The sequence below is a fragment of the Colletes latitarsis genome, chromosome 8, assembly GCF_051014445.1.
Source record: "Colletes latitarsis isolate SP2378_abdomen chromosome 8, iyColLati1, whole genome shotgun sequence".
In the NCBI taxonomy this organism is placed as follows: domain Eukaryota; kingdom Metazoa; phylum Arthropoda; class Insecta; order Hymenoptera; family Colletidae; genus Colletes; species Colletes latitarsis.
In genome coordinates, this window is record NC_135141.1 from 7,393,642 (window position 1) to 7,415,196 (window position 21,555).

At 50.5% G+C, this 21,555-nt stretch overlaps 1 protein-coding gene across 2 annotated transcripts in view; it reads right to left on the minus strand.

The window, feature by feature from the left end:
- The window catches only part of LOC143344360 (uncharacterized), a 266,822-nt gene that overhangs the window by 118,988 nt on the left and 126,279 nt on the right, over positions 1-21,555 (minus strand). The window lies entirely within an intron of this gene.

Here is a 21,555-nt window from a genome sequence, read left to right on the forward strand (position 1 = left end):
ATGATTTTTCCTTCTTCGCATACTTGTTGGCCAGATCCTGGGTTTTATCGGGTTTGAACAACGTAGTAATGTGGTACCACACTGAAACTGTCCATTAAACTTGGTTTCGATCAATATTTTAGAGGATAAAACCGGTTAGGTCTCGGTTAGGTCTGGGTTACGCACGCATCTGGCTCATGATTTTGCCTGCTTCGCATACTGTTTGGCCAGATCCTGAGTTTTCTCGGGTTTGAGTCACGTAGTAATGTGGTACCACACTGAAACTGTCCATTAAACTTGGTTTCGATCAATATTTTGAAGGATGACACCGGCTAGGTCTGGGTTAGGTCTGGGTTATGCCCGCATCTGGCTCATGATTTTGCCTTCTTCGCATACTTGTTGGCCAGATCCTGGGTTTTCTCGGGTTTGAATTACGTAGTAATGTGGCACCACACAGTAGCAGTCAATTAAACCAGGTTTTGATCAATATTTTAGAGGATACAACCGGTTAGGTCTCGGTTAGGTCTGGGTTACGCACGCATCTGGCTCATGATTTTGCCTTCTTCTCATACTTGTTGCCCAGATCCTTGGTTTTCTCTGGTTTGAGTCACGTAGTAATATGGAACCACACTGAAACAGACAATTAAAACTGTTTTCGATCAATATTTTAGAGGATAACACCGGTTAGGTCTAGGTTTGGTCTGGGTTATGCGCGCATCTGGCTCATGATTTTGCCTTCTTCCCATACTTGTTGGCCAGATCCTGTGTTTTTTTCGGGTTTGAGTCGCGTAGTAATGTGGTACCACACTGAAACTGTCCATTAAACTTGGTTTCGATCAATATTTTAGAGGATGACACCGGTTAGGTCTGCGTTAGGCCTGGGTTATGCCCCCTTCAGGGGCTGTGTCCGGCCAGGTGTCCGGCGCAGTACGGGGCGTAGCGACCCGGAGGTACCTGATGCTAATCACACCGTAAGCCTTCTGTTGGTCGTCGAAACGACCCATTCACAACTCCATTTTTGGTTTTGTGAATGGTACGTGACGGCAGGAGGGCCGGGGGCCTTGGCTTAACCGCCTGGGCCGCGAGGATGGTAACTCTATAACTTACCCTCTAATCCTAAGTTATGGTGCGCGGCGTTGGGATGCATGGTTGGGAGAGTAGGCCCAATCCCTAGCGACCACCTCCGGGGGCACCTGCCGAACCCCCGGAGTATTAGGCTTCCCCAGGCAGGGCGGCTCTGCCTGGGGTGACATCCATTCCGACCACGCTCGTGGGAATAGTTATGGATCTCATTCAATCTCAAGTAAACAACAGGACTGGCAATTTGGATAACGGACAGGCATGCATATCGGATGGTGAGAATATCTTTATCGATAATGGAATGGATGGACCACTTCCTGGTGGGGTTAGGCCCACGGTCAGGAGTGTTGAGGTAATTAATCCCCCGCTGGGGATCCACATTGGAGGTGAGGACGACCGTTAGAGGTGTGGCCCCGTCCCCGTAGTTAGCCTGGAGCGGCTAGATTCCACGGAGTGGCGTAAGGCTGGGAAGGTATCACCTCCGCGAAAGAGGCATGGTGCAGCGAGACCGCAGCTCTCGCTGAGCGACGCGGCCCAGGGCAAAGACGTGGCGTCGTCGTGCGTCGAGGAGTCCGTTACCATCCTCGACGGCGGCTCCATGGACGAAGACGAATGGGCGCCTAGTCGATCTACCGCCGACGATGGTGAGAGCGTCGACTCAGGCGACGAGGATTATGGGCCCCGGAAGAGGAAAAGGAAGGGCCCCGGGGCAGGAAGACCTAGGGGCATTTTTGTGGACCCAAAGAAGTTGGGTCCAGGGATGAAGGCCCTGCCGAAGCAGGCAGACCTCCGCAATATAGCGGAGGTCATGAAGTTGGACGAGCTCCTGGGCCGGCTCAAGGAGCAATTAGAGTCCGTCGTCCGAGTGGCAGACACCGCGAGCCACCTGAAGACGACGGACATCCGTGGGCTCCGTTTGGCAGCGCGGGTGGCAATGGTCAGCGCCGAGGAACTCCACGGCAGAGCTGACCGCGCCGAAAACCCGAACAGGCCGGCCCGGGAAGTTATCATTCGCCAAGGCGAATGGGAGAGGAGGGCGAAGGCCCTCGAGAAGAGGCTGCAGGTGGCCGATAATGCCGCCACCACCCTGTCCGAGACCGTCAGGGCCACGGACAGGGAGCTAGAGCACCTCAGGCGGGAAGTGGGCCGTCTGAGGTTAAAGCAAGAGCAGCGTAGGCTGCTGAGAACGGGTGAGGAGGTGGCCGGCGAGGAGCCGCTCGACCATGAGCTGCCTTGTGCCCCTCGGCCAAGGCGGAAGGATCTTCTTCCGTCCACTTTAGCCGGGGGGGACTTTAGTATGGAGGTGGAGTTGGCCGTCCCTGGACCGTCGCTCACAGATGGAACCGCCCCACATGAGAAGGGGAGCCCCGCATCCGGAAGCCCTTTGATGGTCATGATGACCGAAGTCCTCGAAAGGGTTTTCGAGATGGCGGGGCACATATCGGCCGTGGAGGGCCGGATTGATGCCCGCTTTGAAGCGGTATGGCGGGCTGTGTCCCGCCCGCCACTGGGGAAGAGCCCGATGACCCCTTCTCCATCCGTGGTGGTGGCCCTTCCGGTTACGGCGAAGGGACCGGACATACAGAGGGGGAAGGCGAAGGCGACCGCGGGGACGAAGCCCGGGAGCGCGAATGCACCCGTCATAGCCGCCGTGACACCCCCCCAACCGACACCGAAAAGGACAGGCGCCACCAAGCGCCACAGTGGCACTCCTGCAGCGAGAATGGCGGAGGTGGCAAAGCCACCAGCGGCGAACACTAAAGTGTCGCAAAAGGCTGCACCTCTCCCCGCACCATCACCACCCAAGGCGGGTAGCGGCAGGTCCGCTCCGCCAGTCCACAGCAACGTGGCGACAGCCGTCTCTGCCCCAGCCAACGACGGGCAGGGTACGTGGGCGGATGTGGTGAGGCGGGGGAAGGGTAAGGGAAGCGGAAAGGGTGCGGCACCTGCCGCATCCTCCAACAAGGGCGGGATATCCGTCACAACGGGTCGGCCAGCCGCTAATAATACGGCCGGCACAAAGAAGAAGTGCGGTACCCAGACGGCGGCGGTTAAGTTACCGAGGCTGCCAAAGAACGCAGCAGTCTCGGTGACCGCCGCTGCTGGGAGGGAAGGAGATCTGGGCCCCCTCCTCAATAAGGTGATGCCCGGGATCTGTAATGATCTCGGGATCACCGGGGCGCTCTTATTAGCAATCCCCGGTGAGAAGGGCAAAGAGAAGGCGACCGCCCTGAGGGCGCGTCTTGAGGAGGCCCTCCAGGTCGAGGGTGTTCGGGTGGCTTGCCCCCAGAAACAGGCCGAGTTAAGGGTGTCCGGCCTGTCGGAGGCAGCCACCCAGGACGTGGTAAGGGAGGCCCTTGCCACAGCCGGGGGTTGTGGCGCTGCGGAGGTCAACGTTGGTGACCTCCGCCGGGACAGCTCGGGCATGTTTACTGCCTGGGCCCGCTGTCCCCTTCGCGCCGCAACTAAGCTCGCGAAGTCCGGCCGATTAATGGTCGGCTTCCTCGAAGCCCGGCTGGCGGTGCTTGCCGCGAGGCCGCTGCAGTGTCACCGCTGCCTAGAGTTCGGCCATGTCCGGCAGCGGTGTACCAGCACAGTTGATCGCAGCGGCCTCTGTTACCGTTGCGGGGGGGCCCTCACACAGCCAGAGAGTGTACGGCCGCCCCAAAATGCCCCCTTTGTGTGGGCTTGGGGCGACCAGCGGATCACCGAATGGGTGGGGCGGCGTGCTGTCCCCCCAAACGGAAGGGGAAGAAGGGAAAGGGTGCGGTTGTGCCCCCATCCACGGTGCCGGCTGGTGTTGAGCCGGCACCGCTGCCCGTCGCGATGGAGGTTCAGGGGGCGGCTTGTTCCCAGCCGTCCGCTGCTGTGGTGTCGGGGACTATTCCCGCCCCAGCAGCTGTCGCGGCGGCGGTGAAAATGGTTGGGTGTAAACCTGCACCGCCCCCAGCGACGGAGATGATGGAGTTGGATGTGGCGCCTATCGACTCAGCGCTCTCCACCTCCACAAAATCGGAAGATGTGTTGTCTGGTGGGGGTGTTGCAATTCCCCCACAACAAGCGGCAACCCAGTCGCCGTGCGGGTCAGAGCCCCTTTGTAGGGAGGTGCTGGCCTCGTGGCCTGGGAACCTTAACGGAGTCTCGGCGATCACCTGGCAGTACGGGCGCGGCACGTTGCCGTGCTCCGTAGTGGGGAGGGGCCACGGGTTTGTGGCGGTTAAGTGGGGGGACCTTGTGGTTGCCGGGTGTTATGTGTCGCCCGCTATGGGCCTCAGCGATTTTGAGGCGTACCTCGACGAGGTGGGGAGATGCATCTCCCCACATCTCGCCAGCGGGGTGCTCGTCCTGGGAGATTTTAATGCCCACGCTGCAGCGTGGGGCTACCCCAGGACGACCGTCAAGGGGGACGCGATGCTCGTATGTGCGGCGGGTCACGGCCTCGTAGTTTTGAATGAGGGGGCCGTGAGCACGTGCGTGCACGCGCGGGGCGAGTCGATCGTCGACATATCGTTGGCGAGCCCCGCCATAGCGCGCCGTGTGTCCGACTGGAGGGTCGCGGAAGAGGTGGCCACGTTAAGCGACCACCTCTATATTACGTTCTCCGTATCCGCGACCGCCGGCGTAAATGGACCCCGCCAACCGGGCAGGGAAGCACACCCGGCGCCACGCTGGTCCGCCAAAAGGCTGGACCCGGACGCCCTTGCGATGGCAGCCTCCGTTGTAGCATGGCAGGGGATGCCACGCTGGACCCTCGGCAATCCTTCTGCCGGGGCGCGTTGGTTCCGGGAGACTATGACGTCGTTGTGCGACGCAGTCATGCCCCGGGCCACCGCCCCGAGCCGCGGGGGGTCCGTGTACTGGTGGTCGGGCGAGATAGAGGACTTACGCACTCGGTGCGTTGTCGCCCGACGCCGGTACACCCGCGCCAGGAGACGGCGCGGGGCGACGGAGGCAGAGGTGGTGGGGTTGCGCGGGGAATTTTCCCTGGCGCGAAGAACCCTCCGCCGGGCCATCGCGACCGCGAAAGCCCAGGCATGGTCGGAGCTCCTTGGCTCTCTGGATGCAAATCCATGGGGGCGACCCTATCATATGGTTGCAGGAAAGATGCGATCATGGGCGCCCCCGATCACAGAGAGCCTCGACCCCCAGCTGCTCAGGGAAACTATGCGCGTCCTCTTCCCCGTTGGGGGAGAGGCGTTCCTGCATCCCCCCGTGCCACAGCCGGACCACCCGCCTTGGTGGTCCGACGAACTGGGGGTTTCTGAGGAGGAGCTAGCTAGGGCCGTCCGGAGAATGGCTGCCAAGAAGACGGCGCCAGGACCGGACGGCATACCTGGCAGTGCCTGGGTTATAGTGGTGGGTGTTCTGGGGGCCGTATTGATACGCGTCTTTAACGCGTGCCTGCGGACCGGTCAGTTCCCCCCCATATGGAAGGTGGCGAGGTTGGTCCTCCTCCACAAGCCAGGGAAGCCCGCGGATTCTCCATCCGCGTTCCGACCAATTTGTCTATTGGACGAGGCTGGAAAGCTCCTCGATCGGGTCATAGTATCCCGGCTTGAGGGGCACCTGTCCCGCGTCGGCCCTGATCTGGCCGACCGACAGTTCGGCTTTCGCCAGGGCCGCTCCACAGTCGACGCCATAGCGACAGTGAGGACCCTGGCGGAATCGGCAATCTCCCGGGGGGGTGTGGCGTTGGCAGTCTCATTAGACATAGCCAACGCCTTTAACACCGTCTCCTGGGGGGCGATAGGTCGGGCACTCCTATACCACCGAGTGCCCGCCTATCTATGCCGACTGATCGGGGATTATCTGCGGGGCAGGGTAGTCCAATATCCGGGTCGGAACGGGATGGAGCAGAGAGCGGTGCAGAGCGAGGTTCCACAGGGGTCGGTCCTCGGGCCGCTTCTGTGGAACTTGGCCTATGATGCGGTGCTGCGGGCTGATCTCCCCGTCGGCGTGTCGTTGGTATGTTACGCCGACGACACTCTGGTGATAGCCGGCGGAGATACGTGGAGGAGGGCCGTAGCCCTCGCGGAGGAAGGGACGGCACGAGTGGGAGCGACGTCGCGTGTGACCGCGTGGCGTCGCCGGGGGGCAATCAATTATGTTTGCCCCCCATTGGGGGAGGAGATACTATTCCTCCCCCGGGAAGGGCCCGTAGTAGGGCGTTGCGCCCACGGGGAGAGTCACGGTAGTATCGCTAGTTTGGTTCCCGTGACTCTCCCCAGATAAAGGGCGCAGGCGGTCACCGTGGTGTTTTAGCCAGTAAGAGTCCGGCACTACCCCGGCCTCCCCCCCAGGTAGCCGGGGTGTCCATGAGGATTTCACCACGTTAAAAAAAAAAAAAAAAGGCCTGGGTTATGCCCGCATCCGGCTCATGATTTTGCCTTCTTCGCATACTTGCTGGCCAGATCATGGGTTTTTTCGGGTTTGAATCACGTACTAATGTGGTACCACACACTAACAGTAAATTAAACCTGGATACGGTCAGTAATTTAGTCGGTAACACCGGTTAGGTCTGGGTTATGCCCGCATCTGGCTCATGATTTTGCCTTCTTCGCATACTTGTTGGCCAGATCCTGGGTTTTGTCGGGTTTGAATCACGTAGTAATGTTGTACAACATTGAGACAGTCAACTAAACCTGCTTTCGATCAATACCTTAGAGGATAAAACCGGTTAGGTCTTGGTTAGGTCTCGGTTATGCCCGCATCTGGCTCATGATTTTGCCTTCTTCGCATACTTGTTGGCCAAATCCTGGGTTTTCTCTGGTTTGAATCACGTAGTAATGTGGTACCACACTGAAACAGTCAATTAAACCTGGTTTCGATCCACATTTTAGAGGATAACACCGGTTAGGTCTGGGTTTGGTCTGGGTTATGCGCGCATCTGGCTCATGATTTTGCCTGCTTCGCATACTTGTTGGCCAGATCCTGGGTTTTCTCGGGTTTGAGTCACGTAGTAATGTGGTACCACACAGAAACAGTCCATTAAACTTGGTTTCGATCAATATTTTAGAGGATGACACCGGTTAGGTCTGGGTTAGGTCTGGGTTATGCCCGCATCTGGCTCATGATTTTGCCTTCTTCGCATCCTTGTTGGCTAGATCCTGGGTTTTTTCGGGTATGAATCACGTAGTAATGTGGTACGACACAGTAACAGTCAACTGAACCTGGGTACGGTCGGTATTTTAGTCGGTAACACCGGTTAGGTCTGGGTTAGGTCTCGGTTATGCCCGCATCTGGCTCATGATTTTGCCTTCTTCGCATACTTGTTGGCCAAATCCTGGGTTTTCTCTGGTTTGAATCACGTAGTAATATGGAACCACACTGAAACAGACAATTAAACCTGGGTACGGTCGGTATTTTAGTCGGTAACACCGGTTAGGTCTGGGTTAGGTCTCGGTTATGCCCGCATCTGGCTCATGATTTTGCCTTCTTCGCATACTTGTTGGCCAAATCCTGGGTTTTCTCTGGTTTGAATCACGTAGTAATGTGGTACCACACTGAAACAGTCAATTAAACCTGGTGTCGATCCACATTTTAGAGGATAACACCGGTTAGGTCTGGGTTTGGTCTGGGTTATGCGCGCATCTGGCTCATGATTTTGCCTGCTTCGCATACTTGTTGGTCAGATCCTGGGTTTTCTCGGGTTTGCGTCACGTAGTAATGTGGTACCACACAGAAACAGTCCATTAAACTTGGTTTCGATCAATATTTTAGAGGATGACACCGGTTAGGTCTGGGTTAGGTCTGGGTTATGCCCGCATCTGGCTCATGATTTTGCCTTCTTCGCATACTTGTTGGCCAAATCCTGGGTGTTCTCTGGTTTGAATCACGTAGTAATGTGGTACCACACTGAAACAGTCAATTAAACCTGGTTTCGATCCACATTTTAGAGGATAACACCGGTTAGGTCTGGGTTTGGTCTGGGTTATGCGCGCATCTGGCTCATGATTTTGCCTGCTTCGCATACTTGTTGGACAGATCCTGGTTTTTTTTCGGGTTTGAGTCACGTAGTAATGTGGTACCACACTGAAACAGTCCATTAAACTTGGTTTCGATCAATATTTTAGAGGATGACACCGGTTAGGTCTGCGTTAGGCCTGGGTTATGCCCGCATCTGGCTCATGATTTTGCCTTCTTCGCATACTTGTTGGCCAAATCCTGGGTTTTCTCTGGTTTGAATCACGTAGTAATGTGGTACGACACAGTAACAGTCAACTAAACCTGCGTGCGGTCGGTATTTCAGTCGGTAACACCGGTTAGGTCTGGGTTAGGTCTCGGTTATGCCCGCATCTGGGTCATGATTTTGCCTGCTTCGCATACTTGTTGCCCAGATCCTGGGTTTTTTCGGGTTTGAATCACGTAGTAATGTGGTACCACACAGTAACAGTCAACTAAACCTGGATACGGTCGGTATTTTAGTCGGTAACACCGGTTAGGTCTGGGTTAGGTCTCGGTTATGCCCGCATCTGGCTCATGATTTTGCCTTCTTCGCATACTTCTTGGCCAAATCCTCGGTTTTCTCTGGTTTGAATCACGTAGTAATATGGAACCACACTGAAACAGACAATTAAACCTGGTTTCGATCAATATTTTAGAGGATAAAACCGGTTAGGTCTGGGATAGGTCTGGGTTATGCGCGCATCTGGCTCATGATTTTGCCTTCTTCGCATACTTGTTGGACAGATCCTGGTTTTTTTTCGCATTTGAGTCGCGTAGTAATGTGGTGTCACACTGAAGTAGTCCATTAAATTTGGTTTCGATCAATATTTTAGAGGATGACACCGGTTAGGTCTGGGTTAGGTCTGGGTTATGCCCGCATCTGGCTCATGATTTTGCCTTCTTCGCATCCTTGTTGGCTAGATCCTGGGTTTTTTCGGGTATGAATCACGTAGTAATGTGGTACGACACAGTAACAGTCAACTAAACCTGGGTGCGGTCGGTATTTTAGTCGGTAACACCGGTTAGGTCTGGGTTAGGTCTCGGTTATGCCCGCATCTGGCTCATGATTTTGCCTTCCTCGCATACTTGTTGGCCAAATCCTGGGTTTTCTCGGGTTTGAGTCACGTGGTAATGTGGTACCACACAGAAACAGTCCATTAAACTTGGTTTCGATCAATATTTTAGAGGATGACACCGGTTAGGTCTGGGTTAGATCTGGGTTATGCCCACATCTGGCTCATGATTTTGCCTTCTTCGCATCCTTGTTGGCTAGATCCTGGGTTTTTTCGGGTATGAATCAGGTAGTAATGTGGTACGACACAGTAACATTCAACTAAACCTGGGTTCGGTCGGTCTTTTAGTCGGTAACACCGGTTAGGTCGGGGTTAGGTCTCGGTTATGCCCGCATCAGGCTCATGATTTTGCCTTCTTCGCATACTTGTTGGCCAAATCCTGGGTTTTCTCTGGTTTGAATCACGTAGTAATGTGGTACCACACTGAAACAGTCAATTAAACCTGGTTTCGATCCACATTTTAGAGGATAACACCGGTTAGGTCTGGGTTTGGTCTGGGTTATGCGCGCATCTGGCTCATGATTTTGCCTGCTTCGCATACTTGTTGGCCAGATCCTGGGTTTTCTCGGGTTTGAGTCACGTAGTAATGTGGTACCACACAGAAACAGTCCATTAAACTTGGTTTCGATCCACATTTTAGAGGATAACACCGGTTAGGTCTGGGTTTGGTCTGGGTTATGCGCGCATCTGGCTCATGATTTTGCCTGCTTCGCATACTTGTTGGCCAGATCCTGGGTTTTCTCGGGTTTGAGTCACGTAGTAATGTGGTACCACACAGAAACAGTCCATTAAACTTGGTTTCGATCAATATTTTAGAGGATGACACCGGTTAGGTCTGGGTTAGGTCTGGGTTATGCCCGCATCTGGCTCATGATTTTGCCTTCTTCGCATCCTTGTTGGCTAGATCCTGGGTTTTTTCGGGTATGACACACGTAGTAATGTGGTACGACACAGTAACAGTCAACTAAACCTGGGTACGGTCGGTATTTTAGTCGGTAACACCGGTTAGGTCTGGGTTAGGTCTCGGTTATGCCCGCATCTGGCTCATGATTTTGCCTTCTTCGCATACTTGTTGGCCAAATCCTGGGTTTTCTCTGGTTTGAATCACGTAGTAATCTGGTACCACACTGAAACAGTCAATTAAACCTGGTTTCGATCCACATTTTAGAGGATAACACCGGTTAGGTCTGGGTTTGGTGTGGGTTATGCGCGCATCTGGCTCATGATTTTGCCTGCTTCGCATACTTGTTGGCCAGATCCTGGGTTTTCTCGGGTTTGCGTCACGTAGTAATGTGGTACCACACAGAAACAGTCCATTAAACTTGGTTTCGATCAGTATTTTAGAGGATGACACCGGTTAGGTCTGGGTTAGGTCTGGGTTATGCCCGCATCTGGCTCATGATTTTGCCTTCTTCGCATACTTCTTGGCCAAATCCTGGGTTTTCTCTGGTTTGAATCACGTAGTAATATGGAACCACACTGAAACAGACAATTAAACCTGGTTTCGATCAATATTTTAGAGGATAAAACCGGTTAGGTCTGGGATAGGTCTGGGTTATGCGCGCATCTGGCTCATGATTTTGCCTTCTTCGCATACTTGTTGGACAGATCCTGGTTTTTTTCCGGATTTGAGTCGCGTAGTAATGTGGTATCACACTGAAGTAGTCCATTAAATTTGGTTTCGATCAATATTTTAGAGGATGACACCGGTTAGGTCTGGGTTAGGTCTGGGTTATGCCCGCATCTGGCTCATGATTTTGCCTTCTTCGCATCCTTGTTGGCTAGATCCTGGGTTTTTTCGGGTATGAATCACGTAGTAATGTGGTACGACACAGTAACAGTGAACTAAACCTGGGTACGGTCGGTATTTTAGTCGGTAACACCGGTTAGGTCTGGGTTAGGTCTCGGTTATGCCCGCATCTGGCTCATGATTTTGCCTTCTTCGCATACTTGTTGGACAGATCCTGGTTTTTTTTCGGGTTTGAGTCACGTAGTAATGTGGTACCACACTGAAACAGTCCATTAAACTTGGTTTCGATCAATATTTTAGAGGATGACACCGGTTAGGTCTGCGTTAGGCCTGGGTTATGCCCGCATCTGGCTCATGATTTTGCCTTCTTCGCATACTTGTTGGCCAAATCCTGGGTTTTCTCTGGTTTGAATCACGTAGTAATGTGGTACGACACAGTAACAGTCAACTAAACCTGGGTGCGGTCGGTATTTCAGTCGGTAACACCGGTTAGGTCTGGGTTAGGTCTCGGTTATGCCCGCATCTGGGTCATGATTTTGCCTGCTTCGCATACTTGTTGCCCAGATCCTGGGTTTTTTCGGGTTTGAATCACGTAGTAATGTGGTACCACACAGTAACAGTCAACTAAACCTGGATACGGTCGGTATTTTAGTCGGTAACACCGGTTAGGTCTGGGTTAGGTCTCGGTTATGCCCGCATCTGGCTCATGATTTTGCCTTCTTCGCATACTTCTTGGCCAAATCCTGGGTTTTCTCTGGTTTGAATCACGTAGTAATATGGAACCACACTGAAACAGACAATTAAACCTGGTTTCGATCAATATTTTAGAGGATAAAACCGGTTAGGTCTGGGATAGGTCTGGGTTATGCGCGCATCTGGCTCATGATTTTGCCTTCTTCGCATACTTGTTGGACAGATCCTGGTTTTTTTCCGGATTTGAGTCGCGTAGTAATGTGGTATCACACTGAAGTAGTCCATTAAATTTGGTTTCGATCAATATTTTAGAGGATGACACCGGTTAGGTCTGGGTTAGGTCTGGGTTATGCCCGCATCTGGCTCATGATTTTGCCTTCTTCGCATCCTTGTTGGCTAGATCCTGGGTTTTTTCGGGTATGAATCACGTAGTAATGTGGTACGACACAGTAACAGTCAACTAAACCTGGGTACGGTCGGTATTTTAGTCGGTAACACCGGTTAGGTCTGGGTTAGGTCTCGGTTATGCCCGCATCTGGCTCATGATTTTGCCTTCTTCGCATACTTGTTGGCCAAATCCTGGGTGTTCTCTGGTTTGAATCACGTAGTAATGTGGTACGACACAGTAACAGTGAACTAAACCTGGGTACGGTCGGTATTTTAGTCGGTAACACCGGTTAGGTCTGGGTTAGGTCTCGGTTATGCCCGCATCTGGCTCATGATTTTGCCTTCTTCGCATACTTGTTGGACAGATCCTGGTTTTTTTTCGGGTTTGAGTCACGTAGTAATGTGGTACCACACTGAAACAGTCCATTAAACTTGGTTTCGATCAATATTTTAGAGGATGACACCGGTTAGGTCTGCGTTAGGCCTGGGTTATGCCCGCATCTGGCTCATGATTTTGCCTTCTTCGCATACTTGTTGGCCAAATCCTGGGTTTTCTCTGGTTTGAATCACGTAGTAATGTGGTACGACACAGTAACAGTCAACTAAACCTGGGTGCGGTCGGTATTTCAGTCGGTAACACCGGTTAGGTCTGGGTTAGGTCTCGGTTATGCCCGCATCTGGGTCATGATTTTGCCTGCTTCGCATACTTGTTGCCCAGATCCTGGGTTTTTTCGGGTTTGAATCACGTAGTAATGTGGTACCACACAGTAACAGTCAACTAAACCTGGATACGGTCGGTATTTTAGTCGGTAACACCGGTTAGGTCTGGGTTAGGTCTCGGTTATGCCCGCATCTGGCTCATGATTTTGCCTTCTTCGCATACTTCTTGGCCAAATCCTGGGTTTTCTCTGGTTTGAATCACGTAGTAATATGGAACCACACTGAAACAGACAATTAAACCTGGTTTCGATCAATATTTTAGAGGATAAAACCGGTTAGGTCTGGGATAGGTCTGGGTTATGCGCGCATCTGGCTCATGATTTTGCCTTCTTCGCATACTTGTTGGACAGATCCTGGTTTTTTTTCGCATTTGAGTCGCGTAGTAATGTGGTGTCACACTGAAGTAGTCCATTAAATTTGGTTTCGATCAATATTTTAGAGGATGACACCGGTTAGGTCTGGGTTAGGTCTGGGTTATGCCCGCATCTGGCTCATGATTTTGCCTTCTTCGCATCCTTGTTGGCTAGATCCTGGGTTTTTTCGGGTATGAATCACGTAGTAATGTGGTACGACACAGTAACAGTCAACTAAACCTGGGTGCGGTCGGTATTTTAGTCGGTAACACCGGTTAGGTCTGGGTTAGGTCTCGGTTATGCCCGCATCTGGCTCATGATTTTGCCTTCTTCGCATACTTGTTGGCCAAATCCTGGGTTTTCTCGGGTTTGAGTCACGTGGTAATGTGGTACCACACAGAAACAGTCCATTAAACTTGGTTTCGATCAATATTTTAGAGGATGACACCGGTTAGGTCTGGGTTAGGTCTGGGTTATGCCCGCATCTGGCTCATGATTTTGCCTTCTTCGCATCCTTGTTGGCTAGATCCTGGGTTTTTTCGGGTATGAATCAGGTAGTAATGTGGTACGACACAGTAACATTCAACTAAACCTGGGTTCGGTCGGTCTTTTAGTCGGTAACACCGGTTAGGTCGGGGTTAGGTCTCGGTTATGCCCGCATCTGGCTCATGATTTTGCCTTCTTCGCATACTTGTTGGCCAAATCCTGGGTTTTCTCTGGTTTGAATCACGTAGTAATGTGGTACCACACTGAAACAGTCAATTAAACCTGGTTTCGATCCACATTTTAGAGGATAACACCGGTTAGGTCTGGGTTTGGTCTGGGTTATGCGCGCATCTGGCTCATGATTTTGCCTGCTTCGCATACTTGTTGGACAGATCCTGGGTTTTCTCGGGTTTAAGTCACGTAGTAATGTGGTACCACACAGAAACAGTCCATTAAACTTGGTTTCGATTAATATTTTAGAGGATGACACCGGTTAGGTCTGGGTTAGGTCTGGGTTGTGCCCACATCTGGCTCATGATTTTGCCTTCTTCGCATCCTTGTTGGCTAGATCCTGGGTTTTTTCGGGTATGAATCACGTAGTAATGTAGTACGACACAGTAACAGTGAACTAAACCTGGGTACGGTCGGTATTTTAGTCGGTAACACCGGTTAGGTCTGGGTTAGGTCTCGGTTATGCCCGCATCTGGCTCATGATTTTGCCTTCTTCGCATCCTTGTTGGCTAGATCCTGGGTTTTTTCGGGTATGACACACGTAGTAATGTGGTACGACACAGTAACAGTCAACTAAACCTGGGTACGGTCGGTATTTTAGTCGGTAACACCGGTTAGGTCTGGGTTAGGTCTCGGTTATGCCCGCATCTGGCTCATGATTTTGCCTTCTTCGCATACTTGTTGGCCAAATCCTGGGTTTTCTCTGGTTTGAATCACGTAGTAATGTGGTACCACACTGAAACAGTCAATTAAACCTGGTTTCGATCCACATTTTAGAGGATAACACCGGTTAGGTCTGGGTTTGGTGTGGGTTATGCGCGCATCTGGCTCATGATTTTGCCTGCTTCGCATACTTGTTGGCCAGATCCTGGGTTTTCTCGGGTTTGCGTCACGTAGTAATGTGGTACCACACAGAAACAGTCCATGAAACTTGGTTTCGATCAGTATTTTAGAGGATGACACCGGTTAGGTCTGGGTTAGGTCTGGGTTATGCCCGCATCTGGCTCATGATTTTGCCTTCTTCGCATACTTGTTGGCCAAATCCTGGGTTTTCTCTGGTTTGAATCACGTAGTAATGTGGTACTACACTGAAACAGTCAATTAAACCTGGTTTCGATCCACATTTTAGAGGATAACACCGGTTAGGTCTGGGTTTGGTCTGGGTTATGCGCGCATCTGGCTCATGATTTTGCCTGCTTCGCATACTTGTTGGACAGATCCTGGGTTTTCTCGGGTTTAAGTCACGTAGTAATGTGGTACCACACAGAAACAGTCCATTAAACTTGGTTTCGATTAATATTTTAGAGGATGACACCGGTTAGGTCTGGGTTAGGTCTGGGTTGTGCCCACATCTGGCTCATGATTTTGCCTTCTTCGCATCCTTGTTGGCTAGATCCTGGGTTTTTTCGGGTATGAATCACGTAGTAATGTGGTACGACACAGTAACAGTGAACTAAACCTGGGTACGGTCGGTATTTTAGTCGGTAACACCGGTTAGGTCTGGGTTAGGTCTCGGTTATGCCCGCATCTGGCTCATGATTTTGCCTTCTTCGCATACTTGTTGGACAGATCCTGGTTTTTTTTCGGGTTTGAGTCACGTAGTAATGTGGTACCACACTGAAACAGTCCATTAAACTTGGTTTCGATCAATATTTTAGAGGATGACACCGGTTAGGTCTGCGTTAGGCCTGGGTTATGCCCGCATCTGGCTCATGATTTTGCCTTCTTCGCATACTTGTTGGCCAAATCCTGGGTTTTCTCTGGTTTGAATCACGTAGTAATGTGGTACGACACAGTAACAGTCAACTAAACCTGGGTGCGGTCGGTATTTCAGTCGGTAACACCGGTTAGGTCTGGGTTAGGTCTCGGTTATGCCCGCATCTGGGTCATGATTTTGCCTGCTTCGCATACTTGTTGCCCAGATCCTGGGTTTTTTCGGGTTTGAATCACGTAGTAATGTGGTACCACACAGTAACAGTCAACTAAACCTGGATACGGTCGGTATTTTAGTCGGTAACACCGGTTAGGTCTGGGTTAGGTCTCGGTTATGCCCGCATCTGGCTCATGATTTTGCCTTCTTCGCATACTTCTTGGCCAAATCCTGGGTTTTCTCTGGTTTGAATCACGTAGTAATATGGAACCACACTGAAACAGACAATTAAACCTGGTTTCGATCAATATTTTAGAGGATAAAACCGGTTAGGTCTGGGATAGGTCTGGGTTATGCGCGCATCTGGCTCATGATTTTGCCTTCTTCGCATACTTGTTGGACAGATCCTGGTTTTTTTCCGGATTTGAGTCGCGTAGTAATGTGGTATCACACTGAAGTAGTCCATTAAATTTGGTTTCGATCAATATTTTAGAGGATGACACCGGTTAGGTCTGGGTTAGGTCTGGGTTATGCCCGCATCTGGCTCATGATTTTGCCTTCTTCGCATCCTTGTTGGCTAGATCCTGGGTTTTTTCGGGTATGAATCACGTAGTAATGTGGTACGACACAGTAACAGTCAACTAAACCTGGGTACGGTCGGTATTTTAGTCGGTAACACCGGTTAGGTCTGGGTTAGGTCTCGGTTATGCCCGCATCTGGCTCATGATTTTGCCTTCTTCGCATACTTGTTGGCCAAATCCTGGGTTTTCTCTGGTTTGAATCACGTAGTAATGTGGTACCACACTGAAACAGTCAATTAAACCTGGTTTCGAACCACATTTTAGAGGATAACACCGGTTAGGTATGGGTTTCGTCTGGGTTATGCGCGCATCTGGCTCATGATTTTGCCTTCTTCGCATCCTTGTTGGCCAGATCCTGGGTTTTTTCGGGTATGAATCACGTAGTAATGTGGTACGACACAGTAACAGTCAACTAAACCTGGGTGCGGTCGGTATTTTAGTCGGTAACACCGGTTAGGTCTGGGTTAGGTCTCGGTTATGCCCGCATCTGGCTCATGATTTTGCCTTTTTCGCATACTTGTTGGCCAAATCCTGGGTTTTCTCGGGTTTGAGTCACGTGGTAATGTGGTACCACACAGAAACAGTCCATTAAACTTGGTTTCGATCAATATTTTAGAGGATGACACCGGTTAGGTCTGGGTTAGGTCTGGGTTATGCCCGCATCTGGCTCATGATTTTGCCTTCTTCGCATCCTTGTTGGCTAGATCCTGGGTTTTTTCGGGTATGAATCAGGTAGTAATGTGGTACGACACAGTAACATTCAACTAAACCTGGGTTCGGTCGGTCTTTTAGTCGGTAACACCGGTTAGGTCGGGGTTAGGTCTCGGTTATGCCCGCATCTGGCTCATGATTTTGCCTTCTTCGCATACTTGTTGGCCAAATCCTGGGTTTTCTCTGGTTTGAATCACGTAGTAATGTGGTACCACACTGAAACAGTCAATTAAACCTGGTTTCGATCCACATTTTAGAGGATAACACCGGTTAGGTCTGGGTTTGGTCTGGGTTATGCGCGCATCTGGCTCATGATTTTGCCTGCTTCGCATACTTGTTGGCCAGATCCTGGGTTTTCTCGGGTTTGAGTCACGTAGTAATGTGGTACCACACAGAAACAGTCCATTAAACTTGGTTTCGATCAATATTTTAGAGGATGACACCGGTTAGATCTGGGTTAGGTCTGGGTTATGCCCGCATCTGGCTCATGATTTTGCCTTCTTCGCATCCTTGTTGGCTAGATCCTGGGTTTTTTCGGGTATGAATCACGTAGTAATGTGGTAGGACACAGTAACAGTCAGCTAAACCTGGGTACGGTCGGTATTTTAGTCGGTAACACCGGTTAGGTCTGGGTTAGGTCTGGGTTATGCCCGCATCTGGCTCATGATTTTGCCTTCTTCGCATACTTGTTGGCCAAATCCTGGGTTTTCTCTGGTTTGAATCACGTAGTAATGCGGTACGACACAGTAGCAGTCAACTAAACCTGGGTGCGGTCGGTATTTCAGTCGGTAACACCGGTTAGGTCTGGGTTAGGTCTCGGTTATGCCCGCATCTGGGTCATGATTTTGCCTGCTTCGCATACTGGTTGCCCAGATCCTGGGTTTTTTCGGGTTTGCATCACGTAGTAATGTGGTACCACACAGTAACAGTCAACTAAACCTGGATACGGTCGGTATTTTAGTCGGTAACACCGGTTAGGTCTGGGTTAGGTCTCGGTTATGCCCGCATCTGGCTCATGATTTTGCCTTTTTCGCATACTTGTTGGCCAAATCCTGGGTTTTCTCGGGTTTGAGTCACGTGGTAATGTGGTACCACACAGAAACAGTCCATTAAACTTGGTTTCGATCAATATTTTAGAGGATAAAACCGGTTAGGTCTGGGATAGGTCTGGGTTATGCGCGCATCTGGCTCATGATTTTGCCTTCTTCGCATACTTGTTGGACAGATCCTGGTTTTTTTCGGATTTGAGTCGTGTAGTAATGTGGTATCACACTGAAGTAGTCCATTAAATTTGGTTTCGATCAATATTTTAGAGGATGACACCGGTTAGGTCTGGGTTAGGTCTGGGTTATGCCCGCATCTGGCTCATGATTTTGCCTTCTTCGCATCCTTGTTGGCTAGATCCTGGGTTTTTTCGGGTATGAATCACGTAGTAATGTGGTACGACACAGTAACAGTCAACTAAACCTGGGTACGGTCGGTCTTTTAGTCGGTAACACCGGTTAGGTCGGGGTTAGGTCTCGGTTATGCCCGCATCAGGCTCATGATTTTGCCTTCTTCGCATACTTGTTGGCCAAATCCTGGGTTTTCTCTGGTTTGAATCACGTAGTAATGTGGTACCACACTGAAACAGTCAATTAAACCTGGTTTCGATCCACATTTTAGAGGATAACACCGGTTAGGTCTGGGTTTGGTCTGGGTTATGCGCGCATCTGGCTCATGATTTTGCCTGCTTCGCATACTTGTTGGCCAGATCCTGGGTTTTCTCGGGTTTGAGTCACGTAGTAATGTGGTACCACACAGAAACAGTCCATTAAACTTGGTTTCGATCCACATTTTAGAGGATAACACCGGTTAGGTCTGGGTTTGGTCTGGGTTATGCGCGCATCTGGCTCATGATTTTGCCTGCTTCGCATACTTGTTGGCCAGATCCTGGGTTTTCTCGGGTTTGAGTCACGTAGTAATGTGGTACCACACAGAAACAGTCCATTAAACTTGGTTTCGATCAATATTTTAGAGGATGACACCGGTTAGGTCTGGGTTAGGTCTGGGTTATGCCCGCATCTGGCTCATGATTTTGCCTTCTCCGCATCCTTGTTGGCTAGATCCTGGGTTTTTTCGGGTATGACACACGTAGTAATGTGGTACGACACAGTAACAGTCAACTAAACCTGGGTACGGTCGGTATTTTAGTCGGTAACACCGGTTAGGTCTGGGTTAGGTCTCGGTTATGCCCGCATCTGGCTCATGATTTTGCCTTCTTCGCATACTTGTTGGCCAAATCCTGGGTTTTCTCTGGTTTGAATCACGTAGTAATGTGGTACCACACTGAAACAGTCAATTAAACCTGGTTTCGATCCACATTTTAGAGGATAACACCGGTTAGGTCTGGGTTTGGTGTGGGTTATGCGCGCATCTGGCTCATGATTTTGCCTGCTTCGCATACTTGTTGGCCAGATCCTGGGTTTTCTCGGGTTTGCGTCACGTAGTAATGTGGTACCACACAGAAACAGTCCATTAAACTTGGTTTCGATCAGTATTTTAGAGGATGACACCGGTTAGGTCTGGGTTAGGTCTGGGTTATGCCCGCATCTGGCTCATGATTTTGCCTTCTTCGCATACTTGTTGGCCAAATCCTGGGTTTTCTCTGGTTTGAATCACGTAGTAATGTGGTACTACACTGAAACAGTCAATTAAACCTGGTTTCGATCCACATTGTAGAGGATAACACCGGTTAGGTCTGGGTTTGGTCTGGGTTATGCGCGCATCTGGCTCATGATTTTTCCTGCTTCGCATACTTGTTGGACAGATCCTGGGTTTTCTCGGGTTTAAGTCACGTAGTAATGTGGTACCACACAGAAACAGTCCATTAAACTTGGTTTCGATCAATATTTTAGAGGATGACACCGGTTAGGTCTGGGTTAGGTCTGGGTTGTGCCCACATCTGGCTCATGATTTTGCCTTCTTCGCATCCTTGTTGGCTAGATCCTGGGTTTTTTCGGGTATGAATCACGTAGTAATGTGGTACGACACAGTAACAGTGAACTAAACCTGGGTACGGTCGGTATTTTAGTCGGTAACACCGGTTAGGTCTGGGTTAGGTCTCGGTTATGCCCGCATCTGGCTCATGATTTTGCCTTCTTCGCATACTTGTTGGACAGATCCTGGTTTTTTTTCGGGTTTGAGTCACGTAGTAATGTGGTACCACACTGAAACAGTCCATTAAACTTGGTTTCGATCAATATTTTAGAGGATGACACCGGTTAGGTCTGCGTTAGGCCTGGGTTATGCCCGCATCTGGCTCATGATTTTGCCTTCTTCGCATACTTGTTGGCCAAATCCTGGGTTTTCTCTGGTTTGAATCACGTAGTAATGTGGTACGACACAGTAACAGTCAACTAAACCTGGGTGCGGTCGGTATTTCAGTCGGTAACACCGGTTAGGTCTGGGTTAGGTCTCGGTTATGCCCGCATCTGGGTCATGATTTTGCCTGCTTCGCATACTTGTTGCCCAGATCCTGGGTTTTTTCGGGTTTGAATCACGTAGTAATGTGGTACCACACAGTAACAGTCAACTAAACCTGGATACGGTCGGTATTTTAGTCGGTAACACCGGTTAGGTCTGGGTTAGGTCTCGGTTATGCCCGCATCTGGCTCATGATTTTGCCTTCTTCGCATACTTCTTGGCCAAATCCTGGGTTTTCTCTGGTTTGAATCACGTAGTAATATGGAACCACACTGAAACAGACAATTAAACCTGGTTTCGATCAATATTTTAGAGGATAAAACCGGTTAGGTCTGGGATAGGTCTGGGTTATGCGCGCATCTGGCTCATGATTTTGCCTTCTTCGCATACTTGTTGGACAGATCCTGGTTTTTTTCCGGATTTGAGTCGCGTAGTAATGTGGTATCACACTGAAGTAGTCCATTAAATTTGGTTTCGATCAATATTTTAGAGGATGACACCGGTTAGGTCTGGGTTAGGTCTGGGTTATGCCCGCATCTGGCTCATGATTTTGCCTTCTTCGCATCCTTGTTGGCTAGATCCTGGGTTTTTTCGGGTATGAATCACGTAGTAATGTGGTACGACACAGTAACAGTCAACTAAACCTGGGTACGGTCGGTATTTTAGTCGGTAACACCGGTTAGGTCTGGGTTAGGTCTCGGTTATGCCCGCATCTGGCTCATGATTTTGCCTTCTTCGCATACTTGTTGGCCAAATCCTGGGTGTTCTCTGGTTTGAATCACGTAGTAATGTGGTACCACACTGAAACAGTCAATTAAACCTGGTTTCGATCCACATTTTAGAGGATAACACCGGTTAGGTCTGGGTTTGGTCTGGGTTATGCGCGCATCTGGCTCATGATTTTGCCTGCTTCGCATACTTGTTGGACAGATCCTGGTTTTTTTTCGGGTTTGAGTCACGTAGTAATGTGGAACCACACTGACACAGTCCATTAAACTTGGTTTCGATCAATATTTTAGAGGATGACACCGGTTATGTCTGCGTTAGGCCTGGGTTATGCCCGCATCTGGCTCATGATTTTGCCTTCTTCGCATACTTGTTGGCCAAATCCTGGGTTTTCTCTGGTTTGAATCACGTAGTAATGTGGTACGACACAGTAACAGTCAACTAAACCTGGGTGCGGTCGGTATTTCAGTCGGTAACACCGGTTAGGTCTGGGTTAGGTCTCGGT